Raw genomic sequence first — 26,950 nt, 5'->3', positions numbered from 1 at the left:
TACTGACTTGTTTCTTTTATTTTTTTAACTTTTATTTAGTAAACATAAATTTCCAAAGTACAGTTTATGGATTACAATGGCTTCCCCCCCCCCCATAATTTCCCTCCCACTAGCACCCCTCCCATCTCCTGCTCCCTCTCCCATTCCATTCACATCAAGATTCATTTTCAATCATCTTTATGTACAGAAGATCAACTTAAGTATTAAGTAAAGATTTCATCAGTTTGCGCCCACACAGAAACACAAAGTGTAAAATACTGTTTCAGTACTAGTTATAGCATTACTTCACATTGGACAACAATTTAAGGACATATCCCACATGAGAATTAGGTACACAGTGACTCCTGTTGTTGACTTAACAATTTGACACTCTTGTTTATGGCGTCAGTAATCTCCCTAAGCTCTAGTCATGAGTTGCCAAGGCTATGGAAGCCTTTTGAGTTCGCTGACTCTGATCTTATTCTGACAGGGTCATAGTCAAAGTGGAAGTTCTCTCCTCCCTTCAGAGAAAGGCACCTCCTTTGATGGCCCCATTCTTTCCACTGGGTTCTCACTTGCAGAGATCTTTCATTTAGGTCTTCTTTTTTTTTTTTTTCAGAGTGACTTGGCTTTCCATGCCTAAAATACTCTCATGGGCTCTTCAGCCATATCCAAATGCCTTAAGGGCTGATTCTGAGGCCAGAGTGCTATTTAGGACATCTGCCATTCTATGAGTCCGCTGTGTATCCCGCTTCCCATGATGGATCATTCTCTCCCTTTTTGATTCTATCAGTTAGTATTAGCAGACACTAGTCTTGTTTGTGTGATCCCTTTGACTCTTAGTCCTATCAGTGTGGTCAACTGTGAATTGAAATTGATCACCTGGACTAGCGAGATGGCATTGGTACATGCCTCCTTGATGGGATTGTATTGGAATTCCCTGGCATGATTCTAACTCCACCATTTGGGGCAAGTCCGATTGAGCATGTCCCAAATTGTACATCTCCTCTCTCTCTTATTCCCACTGTTATATTTAACAGGGATCACTTTTCAGTTAAAATTTAAACACCTAAGAATAACTGTGTTAATTTCAGATTTCAACCAATAGTATTAGAACAAAACAAAGAAAAAATACTAAAATGGATAAAGTATTACATTGTACATCAACAGTCAGCACAAGGGCTGATCAAGTCACTGTTTCTCATAGTACTGACTTGTTTCTAAGTCTTGAAAAATACCAATCTGAGGTTTTTGAAAGCTTTTATCCTTTCTGTAAGGCTGTCCTCCATGAGTGGGTTAGAACTAAGATAGAGATGGCAGTCAGGTGGTCCTAGCTACAAGGATGGAAAAGGGGCTGAGAAATGACACCCAAGGACAGCAGATCTACTTTACTTGCATTTCCCCCTCTGTTCAACTGCTAATGGTTTCCTGGAACATGGTGCTGAGAAGTCTAGAAAAAATGTATTAGAACTGTATTCAATGAAATAACACCATACTCCAGTGACTGCCTACCATGGGCATTGGATACACATTAACACATGTATCATGTTCATCATTCCTGCACAGAACTATTCCAGATGAGGGACAGGACTCTGGAATGAATTGGAGTCTGAGTGATGGACACTAGTCTACCAGACTGAAGGAGCATGCAAATCTCTAAGATCTTCATCGGTAGAGATGTGTACCCATGGTGTTGAATGGATTGGGTGAACGGAACAGGTTTGCAGAGAAGATGGCTTGATCAGGGTGGCAGTGATTCCTCAACGTTTGGATTCGCAGCTCTCAGTTTTCATCCTAGAGTGAGAAATGGTATTGCGTGCCCTCATGTTAAATTTTCTGTGCAGTGAATTGTAGAAGCAATTGCCAATAAGAATTATTTCATGTACACATAATCCCCTGTGCAGCATGCTGCAAATTTATTCATGATCTTTTCCAGCTAATATGAGGAAGCTCAGCTGTGGTGCCAAAATGACAGGATGATTTATACATGCAACTGAAATCCATATTAAAATCCATCCATTTGATCTGATGATCTGAAAGGTGCAGGAGAATACAAGGGATGTTTAAAAAATAACTGTTCCTGAGCTAAGATGTGCAGACTGGAGATCAACGTCGTTGCCCACGTAAAGTAGAATTTATGTGTTGCCTATGAATGTCTGGGATAGACACTGATGAAATGACATGAAACCTAATGTGGAAACCAAGCAGAAATAATAGGATTTTAATAGAAGATCTTAGTATATATTCTACTTGAAACCCATTTTATAGATGAAGAAAATGAGGCCCAAGAAATTGAAGTTTCTGTAGCTGTTGGTGACTAGATCTGACAACGTGCAAAGCTATTGTATTTGTCTCATTAGGAGGTATTTTGAGTTTTCCGTTTCTTAAAGTGCTATCATTATCCTCCTATTTCTAAGATCAAAAATCAATGACTGTTACTCATTTTCTATTTCCTACCATTCTCCTTGGTACCTTACTAGGTGCCAACTTACATCTACCCTTCTGCTAACTTTAAAAAATTTGAGAAGCAGAGAGCAAGAGCGAGTGAGCGAGCACTCTCCAATCCAAATGCCTGCAATGGCCTGTCTATAGCTAGGAGCTGGGAACTCAAACCAGGTCTTCTACATGGTGGCAGGAACTCAACCACTTGACCACACTTGCTGCCTGCAGGAGTCTGCAGTTGCAGGAAGCAAGAATTGGGAGTGGAGCGGGGAACTAGCACAGGCACTCCAGCATGGGATGCGGGCATCTGATCAACACTTAACTGCTAGATCAAATGTCCGGTTTTTTCTTTCTTTATTTACATTTAAATTTCCAACAGTTTTTAAAGAGCATCCTTATTAGCTTAGTGGCTTAGATATTTTTCTTATATCTCCTAAATTACCATCAAATTTTATAAAACACATCTAATATCTTCTTTCCCAGGACTGAAATCCTCTAGTGTCAGTTTTCTACTGGGTTATAGTCAACTTCTTAGTAGCCTTGGGTTCAACGATGGCACTCCAAAAATGAGCCCTACCTTCAAACTCGGCTCTGGAGAAAATGACTTTCAGTGCCTCTGTTCATGTCACCTATAAAGTATATGTATACCCATATAATACAGATACACACAGATGCTTGTCACTTCCCAAACTTGTACATATTCTTACTATACTGAATTCCATCTATGGTTTACATACGAGCCTGGCTTCCATTGTGGTAACAAAATATCAGAGACTTGGTATTTTGTAACAGCAGGAGGTTTATCCACTTTGCTTTGAGGCAGAGAGCCTTGGCTACATCCCATCAAGGCAGATGGCATCTGACAGAGTGCATGCAAGAGGGAGAGAGGTACCTGCTGACACGGAGCCAGAGAGCAACCCAGGAGTCAGGCACACTCACCAATAAGAGCTCCCTCCCTGCAGAATTAACTAGAGGTCCCATGAGAACTATTTAATAACCTTCCAGTAGGTTCCACCTCTTAAGGATCCTGTCACGTATCGCCACGCTAGGGGCCAAGCTCCCACAATTAGGGAACTCTAGGGGGCCCAGTAGAAGCACACTGAGCCAACAGCAGTTCATAGGCTGTCCTCTTCCTGGAGCGTTGCCTTCAGAGAAGACACGGGTAATCTGACGCACCTGTGCTACCCGGTGCCGTGACTGCTTCATTGCCAGGGCCTAGGCAGGTAGTGAAACTTCCTGTTTGAACGACCCACCCCTGCCTTTCTCAAGCACGTCTACTCCAGCTGAGTTAGTCTAGTTTCTGCTCTAAGGCCACATATTTTACCCTATCCCTTATCCGCCCATTCTTCCTCACCAGTCTGTCCTCCCTTTCATGGCCATCCTGACTGGGTTCTTCCCTGACATCTCACTCCTTGTCCATTCTACTCAAAGACCATTTCCTGTATGTAGCCTCCCTTGGCTCTTGCGTTTGGAAGGGCTGTTTCCTACTTCAGACCTATCAGTTAAGGATTGCAGTAGAAGGCACTGCAGATAAGTGCTCAAGCGCTCTGGGTTGCAAGTATTTAGTTGTTATGGGTAACATGGGTGGTCTTACCAATATTTGTATTTCCTAGAGCAGTTAGTGCCAAATGAGAGAGCAAATAGTTCAAGATAGGGCACTGATTATATTATATGACTTAGCAAAAATAATAGCCAAAATGACTCTGCCAACAAAAAATAAGGATAATATCAAAAAACTGAAACTGAAGAATTCAAATATAAAGATTCAAATATAAAGTGGACAGTTTAGGACATCAGATGAAGAAAATTATTATACTTAAGAGCAATTTTTAGACAAGTATGAAACTTCTCATTAGCAAAATCTAATTGACAACAATGGAGTCATAAAGATGACAAAAGTCACATTAGTTTTCTAGCAAAAAGACAAAGTTAAGGTGCTAAAAGAAACAGTCTATTGGTTCATGTAGCTTTTTAAAAAGACTAAATAATAGACAACTAAGAAACAACTTAATTCTACTTTTCTTGAAATGGATCTTAGTTTAACTTACAACCAAGAAGAAAAAAATAAATTGTAAACTGACTTTACTTCTTGGCATGGAAATAATTCCAAGTAAGAACATGAAGTCTCAGGGCTATGTGAAATTGTCATTAAGAAGAAAATAGATCATACAAAGTGAATGATTTTTTTCTGTCAAGACAAGGGCAATTATACAGTGAGGTTAAAAAAAATGAAGGTAAATCATGAGCCCGAAATGAAATTTTGACTTAATTTCTCAGCAACTGATGAAACTTAAAGAGCAATGCCTTCTGAAATAGCAAAGTCAAATAAACACTATTCAGGTAATTCATAGGAAAAAGGAAGGCTGGCTGGGTGTCTCCATTCAAGTATAATCGCTTTGGATTTATGATAGCCACAAGCTATAATTACTTTACCATGGTTTTCTTTTCCAGAAAGTGATTTATCACTTATATAATCCACCTTCTCAAGGTTTTGAAAAATATAACTTTATGGGGATTATGACTATATTTATTGTTGTTGTTTAATTTTTTTAAAAGCTTAAGAGGCAGAGGGGAGTGCATTAGCTCCCATTTGCTAGTTCTCTCCCCAAATGCCAGCAATGGCCTCTGGCTGGGAAGCCAGGAGCCAGGATTGCAATTGAGGTCTCCCATGTGGGTACCAGGATTCCAATCAGTTGAGCGATCAGCACTGCCTCCCAGGGTCTGCATTAGTAGTAAGCTATAGTCTGAAGTCAGAGGTGGGTATTGAACTTGATCAGTCTGGTAAGAGACATGGCTGACTTAACCCACCCAGGCCGAATGCCTACCTCCACTCACATTTTTAATTTTAAGTTCAGCCAGTTCTCCCATTTCATTCTTGTGTCTAATAAACTTGTATAATCAAATGTAATACTTAGAGTTGATCTATATTCTCTATTTACAAACTTTATAACATTCATTTTTAAAGCAAAAATACAGCATATTTTAAGAAATATATTGGAAGTAACCAAAAATGGGTTAGAGATTAAAAGAGATGAGGTGATGTCTTGGCCTACATTGTTGTCTATTTCTTCTTCTATTTTAAAGGCAGAGATAGAACTAGTTAGCTACAGATATTCCATCAGCTGGCTCACTCCTCGGATGCCTGCAATAGCCAGAGTTGGGCCAGGCTGAAGCCAGGAGCCTTGGGACTGCATCCAGGTCCTTCTTGGGGAAGGCAGGGACCTAAGGACCTGAACCATCATTCCTGCCTCCCAAGGTATGCATTGTCAGGAAACCAGAATTTAAAGTGGAGCTGGAACTTAAACCAGGGACTTGGATATAGGATGTAGTCATCCCAAGTGGCATCTTAACCCCTGTGTTAAACATCCTTCCAGAGTTCTTCTATTTTTAAATAAAACTGTCCTATTTTCCTTGAATTTAGTCATTACTTCTGAGTAAATCAAGTGCATACTATTTCATCCAGTTACTTTTCCTTTTATTAAACTCTACATTTTTTTTCATGAAATGCATCAAAACTCAATAAGAAAAGGCCAGGGCAAGGGTAATCTGTGATTTAGGCTGTTCTTATTTTACTGATTAAATATAATTGTGTATCAGGTTCCTTTTACTGATGAAACATAAGACATTGAAGTATAGGCCAACCTAGAGTAAAGTGAACTCAGAATCATGGAAATCAAATTCCATGATGTAGAAAGCCAAGAGAGGCAAGCAGTAACCTGCTTGTGGACTTAACCCTCTTGGAGCTCAGCTGGGCTGTGATGGCATCCAGGGTGAAGGCAAGACTGCTGGAGAACTGTAGGCCAAGAACTGGTACTTAGAGGACTTGGATCCCAGTTTGTGGAAAGGAAGTTGTTGACCAATGCTACTCGCTGAACCAGGCAAATGTGAGCTTTGGATTCAGAAAGGCCTGGGATGAAATCCAGTACTAGAGTTTCACATAGTTATTGAAGTTCAAGTTTTATGTTTCTCATAATCAAAATGGTGATTTGTTTTTTAATCCTAAGTCTTTCCTTCCAAACTTGCCATGAAGTCAAGAGTGATTTGTGCGAAGCACATGGCACAGTTCATGTATGTAGTACACACTTAATACATGGTCACATCAATGTTCTTCTGAGAGCTGTGGAGATTAGGAGTTCCAGGTAGCGGCCATCCCTGGACAGGTGACATTATGACCCCTGAGGGTCCACGCTTCCAGAACGGAGGAATTGAAAGATGAATGGGTGTTCAGAGAGCAGCATTCATCCTCGTAGGCAGAGCTGAAATGCTCACAGATAATTCATGCACGAAACAATGGGTATGAGAAGGATGCCCACAGGAATTTTGGGGAACAGTCTGGGCCTCGCTCACCTTTGGGATGCGTTGGGTCACTGTTGAACACATGACGGTGATGGTTGGCTTCAGTTTGCATCTGCTCAGGGCAAGCTCAGTTGCACAAAGAGCTCCTGGCTTCGTTCAATCTGGCTCAGTTCAGCTGAACTGAGTGTATAGGCAATGGCTTCCAAGTGTACATTTAAATGGTAAAATTTAAAGTATTTATACCTGGACCCTGCTTCCCATGATTTTTATTTAATTGGTCTAAGGTAGCCAGGGTTGAAAATAGCTGAGCACTATAGTCATTAGTGACTTTGGCTAAAGGAAGTTGGCACTGCACAATGATTCCTCCATGATGGAAAAATTCTCCCAGCCCCTTCCTCTTGATTCTGGTTCTAGAAATGATAGTTCCACCTTGGTTCAATATCAAGTTCTAATTTAAGCTAGATATTATCTGTGCATTCCACAGTTTAGAGTCGATTTGGTAGCTCTTTATGGAAAGCAGTCTTCCATACTATGTCCTCTGGAATAAAATCTCAATACAGAGCAGTAATGGAGAAAATTAGTGTTAAATGAACATGGGGAGCCAATGTTAAGGTTTCGGCCATATTTGCCAAGTATGTCAACACACTTTACAAAGTTTTATGCCAAAATAATCTTTGTCCAAGACTCAAAGGGCTTTGCTTTTGCCTTGTTAATGGGAGTCCTTGCCTTAGGTTCCAGTAGAGACTTTGCCTTCCCGAGGACACCCGAGGGGCTACCATCTGTGACATTAGTAACTCTCTGCAGCTTTGCTGTCACTTCATCCTAACATACGTGACTTTACTGATTTATTGATTAACTTATTGTTCCATTCAACTCTCCAATAAAGGCTAAGGGAAGATGGCTTCTCGCCATCACCACACCCCCATCTCAAAGCTGCCCTTGCTGAGTGAATCACAAGGCTCTGGCATAGGGTGAAGAGGCCAGTGAGTAGCGTGTTAGTTTGCCTATTTGCGCCCTGAGTCTGTGATGTGGCTGCAGTCTGTTCATTTACTTGTCACTCCATATGGCCCATTGACAGCCGATAGCAACTTTGCTCATCATTACAGCTGGGTGGTTGACAGATGACAGATGTCAATTGGAGATGGCTCTCTTATACACCACCAGCCAATCACCACACACTCCCCAAAGGTGGGGACAAGATCCCAGCCAACAGATGGCTTGGCCTGTCTAGATTAGACAGTAATTACACATTCTGGCTCAGAACCACCTTTTTTTAGGGTTTCATTAAGAAGTTGTCACTCAATTCCATATGCACTGATTTTCTCTTTCCCCAAACATCCTTTCACTGTCATTCAGGCATTTGTCAGAAGTTCACACAAGCCCATTTTCAGAGATTCTGATCGACCATCAACCATACTCCAGAAAATTGAGAGATGAAGCCAATATCGTTCTATCGTATCAGATAAATGGATTCTGTCCAGCAGCTTTGGGAAAGTCAGAGGGGCTGTAGGAGAAGACTTGGTGCTTCCTGTAGAAAAAGGGCATTCTAAAAGGAGTTTATTTTCTTACAGCTTTCTGCATATTATTGCTCATGTTTGCATTTCAAGAAGGTTGTTCTTTTTCCCAACTGGGGTTCTCCATCTGATTATTTGTGTAACAAAGTCCCATGTATCTTGGCCCGGGGCCTGGTATTTCAGTTGGGTCCGATCAGCTAGTTACAGAATGTAGGGCTGATTGAAAGGAGCCCTCGATCAGATGGCTAGGAAGCCACCTGCCCAGGGACACTCTGCATCTGGGTGCTTCTTCCATATCCTGTGTTAGGATTCTGTGCCCTGTAGTTCTTTCTCCACTTTCAAAGAATTTTCTTGTGGGAGATTCCTTGTCTCATAAAGATATTTTAAAGCCCTTTGTGTATACCTAACAGAGGAATACAATTCATCATTGAAAAGGTTAGAAAAAATTCCGAGTAAAAACACAGAAGATAGAAGTAAAGTTGTTTGTTTTGTTCTTGTCTACCAGAAAAGGAACTTTCTCCAACTCAAGCGTAAGATTCTTTTGAAATCATTTTGAATTGAAGTTTTCCTAAGCGAAGGAAAAACATATCCCCAGAAATCTGATCTTTGTCTCAATGAGTGCCATAGAGAAATACATACATATATGTAAAATAAACTCACAGCTATGAAATATTGAAGGCAAACCTGATATTTATTTAGGAAAGAGAACCAGATAGAGATCTTCCATCTGTTGGTTAATGCTCCAAATGCCTGCAATGGCCATTTGAGCCAGGCCAAAGCTAGGAGCTGCAAAGTTGATCCAGGTCCCCACATGGGCGGCAAGGGCCCAACCACTTGTGCCATCACCAAAGCCTGCATTCACACAAAGTTGGAATCGAGATTCAGACCCAAGGATTCTGGTATGGGATACGGGCATCCCTACTGGTGTTTAGCTATTACGGCAAATGCCTTTTCCCATTTGATTTGTTTTCATGAAATTTCCTGTCTTACAAAGATCTAATTCAGTTTTTTAATTTAATTACTTGAAAGAATTAGAGGTAGAGACAGAGAGGGGTCTTCCATCTGCTGGTTCACTCCCAAAATAGCCTGCAATGGCTGGAGCTGAGCCAATCTGGAGTCAGGAGCTGCTTCTGGGTCTCCCATGTGGGTGCAGGGACCAAGGACTTGGGCCATCCTACACTGTTTTCCCAGGCACATTAGTAGGGAGCTGGATCAGAAATGGAACAGCCAACCAAGACTTGAACCGGCACCTGTATGGGGTACTGGCACTGCAGGCTGGGGCTTCAACCTGCTGTGCCACAATGCATGCCCCTCAAATTCAATTTAAATAATTTTAGTCTTTGAAGAAAAACACAAGGGACCATGATCAAGACAAAATATTTCCAAGATTGGGTTGTCCACCACTACTTCTGCACAGTATTGCTACTGATGACCACACACACTTGACATACACAGCTGCACACCAGTCCGCTTGTCATGGACACGTTGGAACTTCACAGCTTCCACAACTCTTGCCACGTATGGTGGAGGTACGTGTCCATGGATCAGATGGAACATTGAAAAGTACACTTTCAAAAATTGCATCACCCCAAGCCAGGGAACACTGTAGGGACCGTGCAGCTGTTGTGCATAATTTGTTCATTGCTTATTCTATTTGCTTTGGAGTTGCCTTCATTCTTTAAAGCCACTCAAAGTTCCCACCTTCAGGCTAGTGTTAGAAGTCCTTATATAGCTCACATTAGTAATGGCCTGGGTAATCCACATATTTGCAGTCCACATACTTGAGAATCAAATCATTAGAAATTGTACTGACAAATAATGTGCAATCATTCTGTTTTTAAGAGTCCATAGAATGAACTTTATGTAAATAACTGCTAGAGGCTCATCTTTTACGGGGGCTATTATCACTCCATCTGTAGCTGTTGGCTCTTGTCCCCTAATGGAGCCAGAAATCGCAGATCAAACCCAGGACTGGTAGCTGGCATGACTGTCAGCTGTGGGTGCTCCCAGAAGCCGTTCGGGGGCAGTCCCCAGGGGAAGCGATTTACCAGGTGGCGTGCTAGGCTGTTGGGAAGGCAGCATGGAGAAGCGAGGTTTCAGGTGAAGACAGCGCCAGCAGGATTCAGCAGGGGGCTCTGAGTGTCCTGCCTCAGGTCTGGATGTCTGCACTTCCACAGCCGTACCTGCCTGAAGCTGATGGCGATCTGGGGAATGTGAACACGCAGGTCCTCGGGCAGCCGATCACTGCCCAAAGCAGTCTCCAGAGGTGGCTGATGTGAACCAGTGGCAGGAGATTCTCGGGTGCTAATGGTCAGAGATGCAGAGAGCTGGGGAGAGACAGATTTTAGTTATGTGGGAGTAGAGGTTGGGAAGATTCTGACTGAACTGATGACTTTGGGAAAATATTTATGCACTTGTCCCAAGAGGCCAGGTTGCTTTGCTGTAACTAAAGAGGTTTGTTGGAGCCGGCGCTGTGGTGTAGCCGGTAAAGCTGCTGCCTGCATGCCAGCATCCCATGTAAATACCAGTTCAAGTCCCAGCTGCTCCACTTCTGATCCAGCTCTCTGCTATCGCCTGGGAAAGCAGTAGAAGATGGCCCAAGTCCTTGGCCCCTGCACCCACTTGGGGGCCCCGGAGGAAGCTCCTGGCTTTGGATCTGTCCACCTCCGGCCTTGCAGCCACTTGAACCAGTGGATGAAAGACCTCTCTCTTTGCTTCTGCTTTTGCCTCTGCCTCTCTAACTCTGCCTTTCAAATAAATAAATAATCTTTAAAAGTGTTATGCTAGGGACAGATAAAAGGGGAGGATGGGAGAAGTAAATGTCAGAATAGATGCAAATACCTGGCACAGTACCTCATGTATGCTAATTAATTTGCAACTGTTACTTTCTCTCCATGCTACTTATGCTTAAAGTGTCATTTCCTGTGTAGAAATGTTCACTGTTATTTCCTACAAAAAATGTTAACTTTGGCATTGAAGATCATGTACCAATGTCCATCTAATATCTTGACCAACTACTCCACACGTGAAAACTGATGAAATCATTTTTTTTTATTTAATGAGCATAAATTTCCAAAGTACAGCTTATGGACCACAATAGCCTCCTCCCCCCCATATCTTCCCTCCCACCCACAACGCTCCCCTCTCCCACTCCCTCTCCCCTTCCCCTTCACATCATGATTAATTTTCAATTATCTTTATATACAGAAGATCAATTTAGCGTATGTTAAGTAAAGATTTCCACATTTTGCTCCCACACAGAAACACAAAGTGTAAAATGCTATTTGAGTACTAGTTATAGCATTAATTAAACACCTAAGAGTAATTGTGTATTAATTACAGAGTTCAACCAATAGTTTTAAGTAGAATATAAAATGCATCTTTTGTATTGTTGTGGCTCCCCCCCACCGACCTCCCTCCCTCCCGTGGCCCTCCCCTCACACACTCCCTCTCCCATCCTGCCCTTCATCACGTTTCATTTTCAATTACCTTCATATATTGAAGATCAACTTAGTATATACTAAGCAGGGATTTCAACAGGTTGCATTCACACAACTGAACCAGGTATAGGGTATTGTTCGACTAGTAGTGTTGTTTTTGAGTTTCATAGTTAAACATATTAAGGACAGAGATCCTGCGTGGGGAGCATGAACCCAGTGACTCCCGTTGTTGATTTAACAATTGGCACTCTTATTTATGATGTCAGCAATCACCCGACACTCTTGCTATGAGCTGTCTAGGCTATGGAAGCCCCTTGAGTTCAGCAACTCTGAATTTGTTTAGTCAAGGCCATATCACAGTGGAGGTTCCTTCCTCCCTTCAGAGAAAGGCGCCTCTCTCCTTGATGGCCTGATCCTTCTGCTGGGGTGTTGTTCACCAGGATCCTTCATTTAGATTGTTTTTTGCCACCGTGTCATGGCTTTCCATGCCTGCGAGACTCTCATGGACCTTTTAGTCAGATCCGAATGTCCCAAGGGTTGATTCTGAGGTAGGAGTGCTGTTTTGGGCATTTGCCATTCTATGAGTCTGCTGTGTGTCCTGCTTCCCCTGCAGGATCATTCTCTCCCTTTTGATTCTATCTTTCATTATTTGCTTACACTGGTCTTATTTGTGTAATCTCTTTGACACTTACCCTATCTTTTTGATCAGTTGTGTATTTATATTTGTCACTTTACCAAGTGTGCTGGCATTGGTACCTGCCTCCTTGGTAAGGTTGAGTTGAAATCCTCTGGCACATTTCCAGTTCCACCATTGGAGGTAGGTCTGAGTGAGTATGTGCCGTCCTATATATCTCCTCCCTCTTATTCCCACTCCCATGTTCCACAGAGATCAATTTTCTGTTAATTTTTAAACGCTTAAGAATGGTTGTGCATTGATTGCAGAGTTCAACCAGTGGTCTTGTGTAGAGCAAATCGAGCAACAACAACAACAACAAAAATACTAAAGGAACAAAATAGTAAGTTGTTCCTCAATAGTCTAGCCAAGGGCTGCTCATGTCATTGTCTCTCATAGTGTCCATTTCACTTCAATGGGTATCATTTTAGGTGCTCGTTTAGTTGCCATCGATCAGGGAGAACATGTGATATTTATGCCTTTTGGACTGGCTTATTTCACTCAGCATGATGTTTTCCAGCTTCTTCCATTTTGTTGTAAATGCCCGGATTTCATTGTTTTTTACTGCTGTATAGTGTTCCATAGAGTACATATCCCATAGTTTCTTTATCCAGTCATCCGTTGATGGACATTTAGGTTGATTCCATGTCTTAGCTATTGTGAATTGAGCTGCAACAAATATTGAGGTGCAAATGGCTTTTTTCACGCCTTTAATTCCATTTGGGTATATTCCAAGGAGTGGGATGGCTGGGTCCTGTGGTAGTGCTATATTCAGGTTTCTGAGGACTCTCCAGACTGTCTTCCATAGTGGCTTTACCAGCTTGCATTCCCACCAACAGTGGATTAAAGATTGCCTTATTTACTTGAAAGTCAGTTACAGAGAAGGAGAGATCTTTGAACCATTGGTTTACACCCCAGATGGCTGCAATAGCCTCATGCTGGGCCAGGCTAAAGCCAGGAGCTTCCTCCAGGTCTCCCATGTGGGTAGCAGGAGCCAGCACTTGGCCCATCTTCTGTTTTTCCTAGGCCATTAGAGAGCTGGATTGGAACAGGAGCAGCTCAGACTCAAACTGGTGCCCACATGAGATGCCATCATGGCAGGCAGTGGCTTTTCCCAGTGTGCCATGATGCTACCCCTCTGCCCACATCAAACCTCTTTTATCCAAGGGTGATGGTATCCAGGAAGGCCCATGTACCCCCTGAAATGGGAGCGATGCAGAAAGCATGCCTTTCTAGAAAAAGGCCCCTTCCCTGGGAGAGACAGGATGGTATTTAATTAAAATTCCAGCCTACCCTTTTCTTGCTGAGTGACCTTGGCAAATCTCTTTTTAAGCCATTTCCCTTTCAGTGTTGTCACCTGTTGAAGATGAGATACTGCCTCATGGCATTGCTGGGAGGATTGTGCTAACACAGGCAACACTACTGTGTGTCAAGCGGCTCAAGTGCAATTTGTGTGCCGTGTGTTGCCATCCTACTGCCATTGCTGTTTGCATGGCAGTTTTCACCCTCCTATCATCAGCTTCATGGGGTCTGTGGCCAGAAACTGGTAACTGCTACCCCACTGATCTGACTGGCTCTCCTCAACCACATCCTTGCTGGCTCCCCCTGAGGTATAACTCAAGTGTGCTCAGCCTCCAGCAGTCTGGCTTCCTACCTCTGAATTTCATACTTTTCAGCTTGCCCTTCTTGGGGTACTATTCAGGTTTCCAACTTGTATCTTCTTTCTTTATAAAAAACTGTAAGCACTGGGAAAGGCAAAGCCTTTCATAGATGACTTGGTGTTCTACTCTCAACAGCCTCAGAGTGAGTAACTCTAACTGAATAGATGCTCAGGTGTCGTCTGTCACGTGTATCCTAATGCAGCTCATCCATTGCCAGAGTGTATGCCAGGTAGTGGGTGAGCCCATCATTTGGGGGAGGGATCGTTTGTTATGGATACCTAGTAGAATACTTGGCATGCTTTAGGTACTCATTAAATAATGTTGGAGTGGATACATAAATTAGCAGCAAAGTTATGTTCATGTGTTTGGAGTTGATATCAGCATAGCTGAATTTTATGATTTAAGTTTTGTAGCAGAATTGGAGTTAAGAGAAGAAATTGTTCCAAAAACTACCACTTTTGAAGTAAGTAGCAAAGGGTAGCCACCAAAGGGAGTACTACAAGGCACTAAAATAACTACTGCAATGGGGTTGGTTAATGATACCTTCTTAGTGATAAGAGGTAATGAGAGAAGGGCAAGATTCATTGACCTTTCTGAGGCTTTTGATTTACTAAATGACACTCTTGGACAAGCTAATTAAGGTTGGCTTTCCTTCTGCAGTGATAGCTGGCTTCTGATCTCGTTTGATTAGTAAGAAAAATCAGGAGCTGTTTTAAAGCTATCAGCCTGACTTATTACTATACCTATCTGATGCCTCAGGCTCAAGAACTGGTTGGTCTTATTTATTTTAAAATTATCTTTCTGATGTGAGCGATAAGCTAGGCATTCATTTATGGAGCAAGGGTGATGCCTCTTCAAATGATGCTCCCTTTGTGAGTCGATACATTCACCAAGCAGGGAGATTCTGAACCAAGAGCTCCCTGACAGTGGAAATACGACTTGGTGGCACACTTTCTTAATGTACATGAAAGCCAGCAAATCTGAATCTCAAAAAAGCAGAAAAGTAACATTGTGGAAACAGTCTAGTTAGTCTACCTAATTGTCAGTTTCCAGGTAATTTGCTAATGTCCATGCAATTCTATTTCAATGGTCAGATCTTGACATTTCTTTCAATAGCTACTGGCTTGGCTCTGCTAAGCCATGTCCTACATTGAACGACAGACTTCTTAATGGGAGAGAACAGCTACATTTATTTTTTAGGCTGAGACATAGATTTAAAGTGTTTGACACCTACAGCTTTTCATTCTGTTTTTCCTTGAATGTGAATTTTAATTCTATTCTCCATTGGCTGCAGTTAAATATAAAGCGTGGAAAGCAATAGTCTTTTTAAATAAAAGTGAGTGTATTTTTTAGGAGCTGAGAATCTAGATTTATTTCCCTCAGACTTTTGAAGACAGACTATAAACAGTTATTCAAAAAGTTGAACAGAACTCTAAAAATGAAAGACATCACAATTCACAGGTAGAGTTTATAGAAGAATGATAAATTGGGCTGTTGACCTTTCTATTGCATAGTAGAGAACAGCTCAGTTTAAAAGCCTGTTAGCCACATGTACCTACATATGACTCCAAAACTATTCTGTCAAAGCACTTACCCAAGAGAATGGAAGCATGTTGCCATGCAGTCTAGTGTACCAATGTCCATGGACTTATTTGTAATAGCCCCCAACTTGGTAAAACATCAATGTCCATCCATGGGTGAATGGGTAAAAATAAATGGCTTGGACGTACTCTATAAAGCTACATGACTTAACAAGAAATGGATTATTGATGCTTACAATGACTCTGAGGGATGGAAACCAGACAATGAGAGTAGACACATATTTGGATAAAATTCTTAAAGATGCAGTCAATTGTGATAGAATGCCAGTTGCCTAGGGAGTGGTGTGCAGATTGGGTGAGACAGGCATGGGGAGTTGAGTAGATTACTTAAGGTTCTCCAAGAAACAGAACTAACCAGGTGTGCAACTGTGTGTGTGTGTATACACAGAAATGGGGTTCTTTTTTAAGGGACTGGTTCACACAAGTGTGGAAAAAGAAGTCCAAAATACACAGGGTAGACCAGCAGACCGGAGAGATCCAGGGACAAGCAGCTGTTTGAGTCCCATGGCCATCTGCTGCAGAACTTATTGTCCGAGGAGGACAGTGTCCATTCTCTCAAGGCCTCTACTAATGGGTGATGCCCAGACTCACCGTGAGAGGCAACCTGCTTTACTAAAACCTGAGTTACATGTCCATCGCTCCAGAGTACCTTCACAGAAACATTCAGACTAATGTTTGACCAAACTTCTTTGCACTGTGGTCCAGCCAAGTTGACACAAACAAATAGAAATAACACAAATAGGGAGGAGATGCAGGGATTACTAAAGAGCTCAGGAAATTGGACTGTATATATGATCATTACTGTAACTGGAGCCTGGCTTTTACAGGAGCATAAGTTTTATTACACTGTATACTTTACATATGCAGTTTTATGTGTAACTACATTTCAATAGTTTCAAAAATTGAATGATTTTTAATGTCTTCACTACCAAAAATAGTTGAAGTGACAGATGTGTTCGAATCTTTCCATGGCGTACACATAGATTAAAACATATTATGTTCTCGGCCAGCGCCGCGGCTCAATAGGCTAATCCTCCGCCTAGTGGCGCCAGCACACGGGGTTCTAGTCCCGGTCAGGGCACCGGATTCTGTCCCAGTTGCCCCTCTTCCAGGCCAGCTCTCTGCTATGGCCCGGGAGGGCAGTGGAGGATGGCCCAAGTGCTTGGGCCCTGCACCCCATGGGAGACCAGGAGAAGCACCTGGCTCCTGCCTTCAGATCAGTGCGGTGCGCCCGCCCGGGCAGCCATTGGAGGGTGAACCAATGACAAAGGAAGACCTTTCTCTGTCTCTCTCACTGTCCACTCTGCCTGTCAAAAAAACAAACAAAAACCATTATGTTCTCAATATAATTACTAAACATTTTAAAAAGGAGCTTGTATGTAACAGAATCCATAAAGAAGCAAAAGTTGGTTTTACCTAAAGGATAAAAAGTGAGCCACTCTGCTCCGAGCAGTAGAGGGAGAGACCTCCACAGTCTCATTTATGACTTAAATGACTTCTGAAAAACTTGTCAGTGGAGAAATTCAATTTTTGCACATGAACATATGGACACTAAGTTCTACTTTTTGGAAATTTCACACTGGAAGAAAAAAACATGAGATCAACAGTACTTTTAATACTTCTTGATGTACATAAAGACTTCACATATCTAATATTCACTCTTCTTCAGCATGGTTTTTAGAAAGAGTCCATTCTTTGGTATGTGGTGATCTGGGCTTACGAAATGATGATGGGCACGTCACTTTCTGGTTTACAAATGCATGCTGACAGGAGCATGTGTCCCTGTGCATGACAACTTCTGTAAGATGATCGACCCCAAATGGGATATCCTGCTTGCTTTCCTTTCTCCTAGACCCTACATGCAGCCCCAATAATAATTGGCAAATAATGAGTTTGGAAGCAAAACAAACCTTCAGATGATGCAATCTTGTAAAAAAAATTCATCTCACTATAAATACTAACGAGAGCCTATAAATTGTGCCATGTGAAAGTCCAAATATCAAGTAGACACTGTCTCTGGGCCTATGAATCTCAAGGCCTTCAGAAAGAAGGATCACTGCTTCTTGAAACAAAGGGAATCTAAAGCAATAACTAAGTTGAATTTTTTTTGGTGGAGTCATTGACAGTGAGAGAAAGAAAGGTCTTCGTTCCGTTGGTTCACTCCTCAAATGGCCACTACAGCCAGTGCTGGGCCGATTCAAAGCCAGGAACCAGGTGCTTCTTCCTGGTCTCCTGTGTGGGTGCAGGAGCCCAGACACTTGGGCCATCCTCCACTGCCCTACCAGGCCATAGCAGAGAGCTGGACTGGAAGAGGAGCAACCAGGACTAGAACTGGCACCCATATGGGATGCCGGCACCGCAGGCAGAGGATTAACTAAGTGAGCCATGGCACAGGCCCCCTAAGTTGAATTTTTTAAAAGATGCTTTTAAGCACTTTCTAGTCCACAATGTTGGCATCTGAAGCTGGTGCGACTACAAGATCACAAAATAGTTCCCTTTTCTGCTTCTCTTGGTGACCTGAGAAGACTTGGGAGAAAATACCTGCAGAACTCATGTAGGACATCAGAGTAGAGACAGGGATCCTTCCAGAGAGCCTGCAGACTCGACTCTACTCAACACGCAACTAGGAAACCAACAACAAAATGGAATTAAGAAAATGGAATTAAGTGGTAAATAAGCTTTTACTCAACATAAGCTCCATAAAGTTCTGAACACATTTGTAAGTGATGATCCCAGCCATTTTATTTGTCCCTGAAGAACTGAAGGTCTTGGCAATTCAACTATGTCAATGCGGTCTCTTTTTACATGATTGGGGTGGGGGTGGGGGGACTTTCAAGATTTTAAGACTACCAGAGTCCGAATGAGTCAAATCAGTGCTACATTGGGTACCGAATGACTTCCTTGTTCAGTGGGTGGAATGAGCACTGTGGTGGGAAAGCCTTTCCAAGTGTTTCTGCTAAGGCTTTGGCAAACACATGTCATCGTGCACTGGCGATCCAGACGGCAACAAATACTGCCTTGACCATTCCAAAGTCCAAATGCTGTGACGTTTGCTTTTGATTGGTCTGTTTGTGTTTTGAATGGACTACTTCTACCACTGAGTAGCTATTGCTTGGTTTGTGCTTTGTCCTCAGGATAGAGACTTTTTAGTTTTTATTTGAAAGGCAGAGTGAGAGATCTTCCATATGCTGGTCCACTCCCCACGTTGCTGCAATGACCGGAGCTGGGCCAGGCCGAAGCCAGGAGCCGAGAGCTTCTTCCAGATATCCCATGTTGGTTCAGGGGCTCAAGCACCAGGGGCATTAGCACAAAGGTGGGTCAGAAGTGGTGCAACCAGGATGTGAACCGGCACCCACATGAGATACCGGCAGCATTGCAGGCAATGGCTTAACCTGTTTTGCCACAGCACTGGCCCCAGGGTAGTTCTGATAAGGCCTGTTCCAATTCTTTGAAGTAATGTTTTAGGGTTCTGATCCCACTTGTTTAGACCTTCAAAGTTCTGCTGTCTGCAGCTGATCTGGGTGCAACAGGTTTGAAACCCATGGGGCAGAAATTTTGCTTTAATTTTTCTGTAAAAAAAAAAAAATGGACCATCTTGGAGCATCTTGTACTGTTTTCCCAAGCACACTTTCAGGGAGCTGGATTGGAAGCAGAGCAGCCAGGATTTGAACCTGTGCTCATATGGGATGCCAGGATGGCTTCACCTGCTGAGGGGCAGCGCCAGCTTTATCTCTTAACACAAGTTATCCATTTCGAAACTGTCATTTGCATCCCACAAATTCTTTGCAAAAGATCAATGATCATACCATTCTCCTTCCATTCAAGATTCAACTGCAAATTTGGTCTATGCTTTTCAGTTTTGGCAGAATTCACATTGGCCTGAAAGAGGCACTTCTCAAACTGACGTGTCATCCTTCTTAGTGCCTCAAATACTGCATCTGTTCAGACACATTATAAAAAGTCAGTTTATTGTAAAGCAAACATTTTGAAATCCATGCACAATGTTTTCATGATACATTTTCCATGAATGACTTTAAGACCCTTGGTAGAGAAAGACCAACTCTGAAGACAGTGGAATCCGCTATGAAATAGTCATACCAAAATGCTGCATCCACTCGGAACCCTTCCTTGGCCTATGCGTGTGTAGAAAGAAGGTGGATCTGTTTGGAAAAATTTTACCCTTTTCTGGGTAGAGAACTATGTATGTGATTATTCATTCAGCCCGTGGGTTCAGATGTCAGAATCCAGGAGAAACAGTAGGGGCTTGTGACTCCTCATCAGTATTCTCCATAGGATAGTGCAGTCACTCTCATTAATAACCCACAGGGGATATTCACTTGTGAATCTTAAATACTCTTGTAGTTATTGAATAATTTATATTTTTTCATAGCATTCCTGTAAAGGAGTTGCCGAATGGTCAACATCATTACTCCCATTTTACATTTGAGGGAGCAGAGCCAGAAGGAAGTTAAATGATGTGGGTAGGTGAAGACTGGCTTAGGCAGAAGGAGAGCAATACCTTGCCTTATATTGTTGCAAATGAGTTCAGTTCTCCTGGGGAGTCCAGTTCCCTTAGTCTCCCATCCACTACTCTCTGGTTTTCTATTACAGAAGAAAGCCAATGCTTCTCCCATAAATATTTGTCTTCCCCCAATAACATCATAAGTAAAACTTAGAAAAATGGAACAGAGGCACTTATTTTTCTCTTGTGGCAACCCAAATGTCTGTTGCTCTTTCTAATAGCCACAGTAGGGCTTAGTTTGTCTCTTAAATACAGGCATTGACATTCTATATGCTGGGCTGGGTGGGAAGCTAGAGACGGGGGAGGAGAGCCATTTGCTTTATATGCTCATTTATTTTGCATCACTAGAGGGTAGAGATTTCTCAAATACTCATCTGGTGTCCCCCATATTAAAAGCTGTGTCTCTGAACAAGCTTTTCCACTCTAACCCTGCACACGTCTCCTGTGATCTCTTCATGTGCAGACAGGAGAAAACGAGTGTGGTAATTGCTAACTTAATTGGTGAGCATGTATCTCCAGGCTGCGTGTACGTGCCTTGTCATGTCAGACTGTTCCACAATTCTCAATTGCTCCAGAATCTTGCTATTCCCAAGGTGGGCAGGGTGCATGACTTCATTTTCTATCACTGCACTAAATTCTATGCTCTACTCCCACCAGTTTCAGCCACCTAGACTGTGAGGAAGCAGAGGGACTGCACTTCCAGCATGTCAAAAGGAGGCTCCCATATGTGTTTGCACATCTTGTGCATGTAATCAACCCATTGGTGATCTCAGCAAATGAAGCGAGATGCCCCTCAGAACTATGGACAGTATACAAGCCCCACAGTGTTGAGGCCAGGGAACTGAGGCTTAGAATTTATCTTAAGGCTTAAGATGAAATTGCTTATGATTCTGCACATAAAAATGATGAAACCATTAACAGCACAGAAAACCAAAAATTTTAGAGTTGAAAGACACCATGGAGAACATGCAACTTGATTTCCTCTCTTATGATAAAATGAAACCGAGTTCCAGTTAGGTGAAAAGAGTTGAGAAAGGGATCATTTCATGTGCTCTTTCTTCCTCAAGGACTTGGAATACTTTTTGTTCTGCCATATGCGATGTCCTTTAGAGTTAACTCTTAATGAGATTTGACATTGAGATGAGAAAGGTCGCTAAAAGGAAGACTGTTAATGTCTTTGTTTTTGAACTTCATATGTGATTGTGTCATGTCCCAGAATTCTACATACTGAAGAATATAGTCATTTCCTTATGACCACCCTAAAGTCACAACATGAGTTAATTGGAAGGCCCGAATTTATGATGACCTCTGTGCATATTTACATCCTAGCTTTTGTTCTATTGCCTTTCACCCCAAGTTAGAATGTTAACAAACTAAGTCATGTGGAATTAAGTTTTTTCCCTAAACCCTCTGTAAAAACCATATACTTATGCTAATTTAACAACTATATATTTATATACTATCATCGAGGCAAGCCAAGTCAGTCAACAGAGGAAGTAAAAATATCAATAGAACTTTCAAAAATCTGTTTTCCTCTCTATGCTCCTAGTTCAGTACCTATTTCTAGAATATCTTCTTTTGAAGTCACAAAATTCTAGGGGATCTGATTAAGATATGAGCCCTCAACTAGAAAAAAATGACATCCACATACATAAAATTCCATTTACAGCTTCTAAGGAATAGAATGATTGGGTCAAGAATTGCCATTACCGATTTTAAGAAACCAATTTTGTTTTTTAGGGTGAGTTAGCGGAACTTAATGTTTAACCCCCCCAACTGTACTAATTGCAGAGCAAGCAAGATTACAAATACATTTGAGGATTTATAAATAGAACTAGTGAATGAGCCCAATGAAAAAGTCATTAGACAGATATAAGAAATTTGAAATAACTGAAACCTGTTGCCAATTGGCATAATGGAGACTTTTCAGTGAAAAATTGAGATACTTGTGAGAATTACTAAAACAGTAAGAATTCAGAATACAAACCAGATGAATAGCTGCTAGCATTTGTTTTATTTCATATAGAACCTAAAGTATTGGGTGCTGGTGTGGTTACAGTGAGGAGTTCTCTAAAACAGCCATCTTATCAAAGTGAGTTAAAGGTCAAAATAATCCGTGTAGAATGTGTGTATTTTAAGAAAAGCAGGATTATGTGATGGTGTTGCAATGCACAGTTAAAATAAATGTAGTGCACTGGACCTTCAATTCCTCAGTTGACTTTTGAAAAACCACTTTAGAGGCAGGATCCTCATGAGGAGAACCCATCAATCAGGACTCCAGGAATTCTAGAAAGTGCAGTGAGTGCACATTTCATTGAAGGGTGCACATACTTTGGTAACTGAACACAATGAAGATGGAACTGCAAGTTATAAATCTAGAGTTGTAATACAATTATTCAGTAAAAGCATTATTTTGAACATGAGACTGGACAGGACAGAGGGAGGACAGTACCCTCAGTTGAAGAGAAACCATGATTCCAGTACTCAGACTGGGAAGAAATGGTGTCCATGAAGGTGTTACATGACAACACTAGGCAGCACTTGGGTACGGGCAGCAGGAACAGTTTAAACAATGTGGTAAACGGAACAGTGAAGACATGTTTGTGGGGAATTTTTTCTGGGGGATAGGGAGTTTGGAATTGGGTTTTGGTTGTGGGGAAGATTTAGAGAATTGGATGAGACAGGGAAGAGGTGCCTATTTTTCTTAGTTTTACCTGCTACCGTACTAAAGCAGCATCCCACACTAAGTCGTAGGCTGAAGGAGGTGGTCTAATCAGTTTACAAGTTACTGAGTAGCACTAAGAAATGGAGTGGATCAGAGCTGACCATCCAAGACTCCCTCAAGGCTGTGTGTGGTGAAACCCTATAACATCAAGGAGTACCTGCTGTTGTAACAGGGGAAACCAATTAATTCTGTGACAATACTAGCTAGTAGGGCTGTGTAGTGTCACCTAGACAGAACAGCAGGACTCAATATACCCTTTCTATCCAGCTCTTACTAGGAAGATGTGTAATTACTAGTCTGCCTTCTTTCAGCTGTCTTTGAGGCTACAGTCTTAATGAGAATATAAGAGAAAGATGTTTTGAGAGGTGGAGAGGATACATCTCCTTAAGGAGCAGGATTACCTTCTCAGTGGAAATTCTTGTACAAAGACTTGAATAAAAGGGCACATTATTTGGGGAGGGTATATTTGTGAAAGGAATAGCTTATGGGATATATCCCAGAATACACTCTGGATGTGCCCAAATGTCAAACAAATATCATGCCCTTGATTAGTGAGTTTAAATGCTTTCAAGCATGAAAATACCTTATTTTTTTCCTTTTGTGGCCTTGTAGAAACTGTGGGATTTCAGTTTGGACTTTCTGGAAGCAATCAAGTCTGTCCCTGTTCCCGTGAACGTAGTGGGAGGGCTTATATTTGTTTTTACTCCTTAAAATCTGATTTCGCCTCTGGTAAACATAGAAAAATCCTTCTATAATATCATTTAATTTGTATATTTATAACTTCTTTGGTAATCACAAAGTTGTATTGCCTTTTGAACCACTGGGTCCTCGGATATTCACAAGGACCTGAGAAGTGACTTGGACCCTCCGACACACCCTTGTTGATCACTTCCTTCCACACACTTTCAGGTGGATCTTAAGTTCAAAAATGCTGCCTTGATTGAAGGGTAGCAAATAAGAAGAGAGAAAGGGAAATCCAATAGGCACCTACATATTCAAAGAATAAACAGCAAGTTCAAGTAAGAATTTGGTAAATAGGGGTCTTTGTGGGAGACTTAAGTTCTGTCTATAATGCCAATAAGACACTTATAATTCTGGAGGATCATAATCTGTATAGAATGTTTTCTGGGCTCTGTAAACATCTGGAGTGAAGGAAAGACATTGAGGGGCAATACTGAGAAATTAGGTGCCATTCAGACCAACTTTCATCTTGAGGATGGTGGAATCCCTCCAAGTTTCTAGAGTGAGAAAGACTTAATATGAAATGAGTAAAGAGAAAAGGTGTGTATGTGCAAAATCTCTGAAGGATTCCATTGCCCAGGGGAGCAACATGTTGTACCCATGAACAGGATGAAAGTGGACTAAAATACACTGTTTCCCATCCCATGGTCCCCACCACTCATGGGGAGCCGGCTGCAGAAGGGAGCAGGGGTCTTGATGACGGGACAGATGTTGCCAATAGTGGGAGGCGAACCGTAGCCTGCCTCCTGAGTGTAGCTACAAGGAAGGCACCAGCTGCCAAAGATCTGCATGAGTTTCAAGGGGAAGGGAAACCCCCTGATGGGGTGTGGGCATCTTATGTGATACTGCAGTAACCCATGAATCTCTGTCCAAGTTGGAAAGGACTTGAGGGATTTGAGAAAGTCTCTCAATTCTCTAGCTGGGGGCTGAGCCAAGGATCTTGTTATTGTTACCCCAGGAAAACACGGGGCAATCCTATTCTCAGTCTAAGCCAGGGCTCTTGGAAAAAACTTCCTCATGTCTCATTTCCACTGAATAATAAACCATTTTGGTTTCTTTCAGGTCTGCCAAGAGTGAGTCTCCAGAGTTTGAATTCTAGCTCCTGCTGTTCGCTAGCCATCTGGCTTTGGTCGAGTTATTTAAGCTTTATGATCCTGAGTTGTTTTTTTTTTTTTCTTGTGTAAACTGTGGATAAAGTGCCACATAAAATTGTTGCTACATTAAATGAGATATATGTGTAAGATGCTTATATAATGCAGTTTGTGGAAATGGTGGCCTCCCTTTGTGCATGTTATAGGACCATAAAGCTGAGCTACTCCTCTGTCTGTACCTGCATTGTTGGTTATTACTTTACAAGGGTGGGGAATCATTTGGTCTGGCCCTGCGTAGGCAACCTCAGGCAGGACTTGAAATTCAATGAATCTATATTTTTAAGTTTAATTTTGTATACCCTGTGAATAATGTCATAAATATCCAAGGGGCCCTTGGCAAACAAAGTTCCCCACCCCTGCAGGTCTCTCAGGTTGACTTGCTTCTCAGTGCTGATGTCCTCCCTATTACATAATTTTGTCCAACCTCAGCCTTGTGTTCTAGACTTGGTGACCCAAGGATGGCAGCCTAATAGAGGGGATAAGAATACCTCTAACATTTTCCCTCCAATGCTATGTGCAGCAGGAAGAGTTACTGTGTGACTCACCTCATTTTTTTGTTTATTTTTTCAACTTTTATTTAATAAATATAAATTTCCAAAGTACAACTTTCACCCCATAACATCCCTCCCACTCGCAACCATCCCATCTCCTACTCCCTCTCCCATCTTGCCTCATTTTTGAATTGGCTAATAACAATACCTATCTTTAGTGTGTTAAAATTCAGTCAGTGAGCTGACTTATGAGGTTACATCCAAATAAATTCCTAAAGTGGAATATATTGTAGATCAAAATGCATTTTTTTTAATTTGACAGGTAGAGTTAGAGACACACAGAGAAAGGTCTTCCTTCTGTTGCTTCACCCCCCAAATGGCCGCCACGGCTGATCCGAAGCCAGGAGCCAGGTGCTTCCTCCTGGTCTCCTATGAGGGTGCAGGGGCCCAAGCACTTGGGCCATCCTCCACTGCCCTCCCGGACCACAGCAGAGAGCTGGACTGGAAGAGGCGCAACCAGGACTAGAACCCGGAGCCCATATGGGATGACGGCACCACAGGCGGAGGATTAGCAAGTGACCAACAGTGCTGGCTCCAATCAAAATTCTTTTCATACAACTAACTTACCAAATATCATGGCTTAATCATGCCTGCCTTAAACATGCTCAAAACACTTACATTACCCTACAGTAGGCATTGCAAGACAGTATTGTACTGCATATCATTAGTCCAGGAAAAGATCAATATCAAAATTCAAAGTATAATTTCTACTGAATACCTATTGCTTTGCATCATTGCAAAGCTGGAAAAACTCAAGCCATCATAAGCCAGGGACCATCTGTATGTATATAAGTTCTCTAGCATATTTGGCCCATAGGAAATGCTCAGTACATTTCAGCACTGATTATGTCCATTGAATTGCTAATAGGTATCTAACACATCTAACAGAACCCTGGATTCCTGCCTGTCCAGCTTCAGTCATTCAAGAAACATTCACAGAGCACCTGCCCGATCTTGAATTGAGGTTCCAGGAGTTAAGGGGTCCAATTTTCCATCTTCCTGCAGCTGATACTTTAAGGGAGAATTACACTGTCCACAAGCAAATGTGTAATGAAATTTCAGTCCTGCATGTGATGGACTCTCCCACTTCCTTTAACACATAGCCTCTTCCTCTCACCCTATTGAAGCTGTCCTGGCCTCCTTTCTGGTGCTGGAAGAGTCTGGGCTTGTTGTAGACCCTGGACAAGCTGTGAAATGCACTTGACAGAGTTCCTCATAGCTGGCTCCCTCTTGGCATCCAGAGCTCTGTCCCAGTAACTTCCCCTCAAGAAGGCCTCTCCTGACTTCCTAATATACCCACTGCCCACACTCATCCCTTGTCTGTCTTCACCCTGTTTATTCTCTTTATAGGTGAACCCACCCTGAAGTCTTCTATGTGTTGCCTGTTATTGTCTGCCTGCCCTCAGCATGAACCTCCCTTATCTGTCTTAGGTATCTCTGTGTCTCCTAACCCAGGACCATGCCTGCCTTGAGCAATGCTCACCAATGCTTGCACTTGAATGGAAATTGATTAGATTACACCCAGTTGGTAATCATTCCTCTCAATAAGTCTAATTTCTATGCCTACTTAGATCTCATCTTAAAAGAACTCCTCAAATTTAGACTCTAAGATAATACATTCGTGAATTGTATGTTAAAATATTAATGTTAAGAG

At 42.1% G+C, this 26,950-nt stretch overlaps 1 long non-coding RNA gene across 1 annotated transcript in view; it reads left to right on the top strand.

The window, feature by feature from the left end:
- LOC138843750 (uncharacterized) overlaps positions 1–25,519 on the top strand; it is a 147,007-nt gene extending 121,488 nt beyond the window's left edge. The window contains exon 3 of the long non-coding RNA XR_011378710.2: positions 24,657–25,519. This is a non-coding gene — a long non-coding RNA (uncharacterized LOC138843750). The remainder of the gene's footprint in view (positions 1–24,656) is intronic.
- The last annotated feature ends 1,431 nt before the right edge of the window (positions 25,520–26,950 follow it).

The sequence above is a fragment of the Oryctolagus cuniculus genome, chromosome 9 (assembly GCF_051225735.1).
Source record: "Oryctolagus cuniculus isolate XC-2025 breed Fujian yellow rabbit chromosome 9, ASM5122573v1, whole genome shotgun sequence".
Classification (NCBI taxonomy): Eukaryota; Metazoa; Chordata; class Mammalia; order Lagomorpha; family Leporidae; genus Oryctolagus; species Oryctolagus cuniculus.
This window is presented reverse-complemented; position numbering and strand designations above follow the sequence as displayed.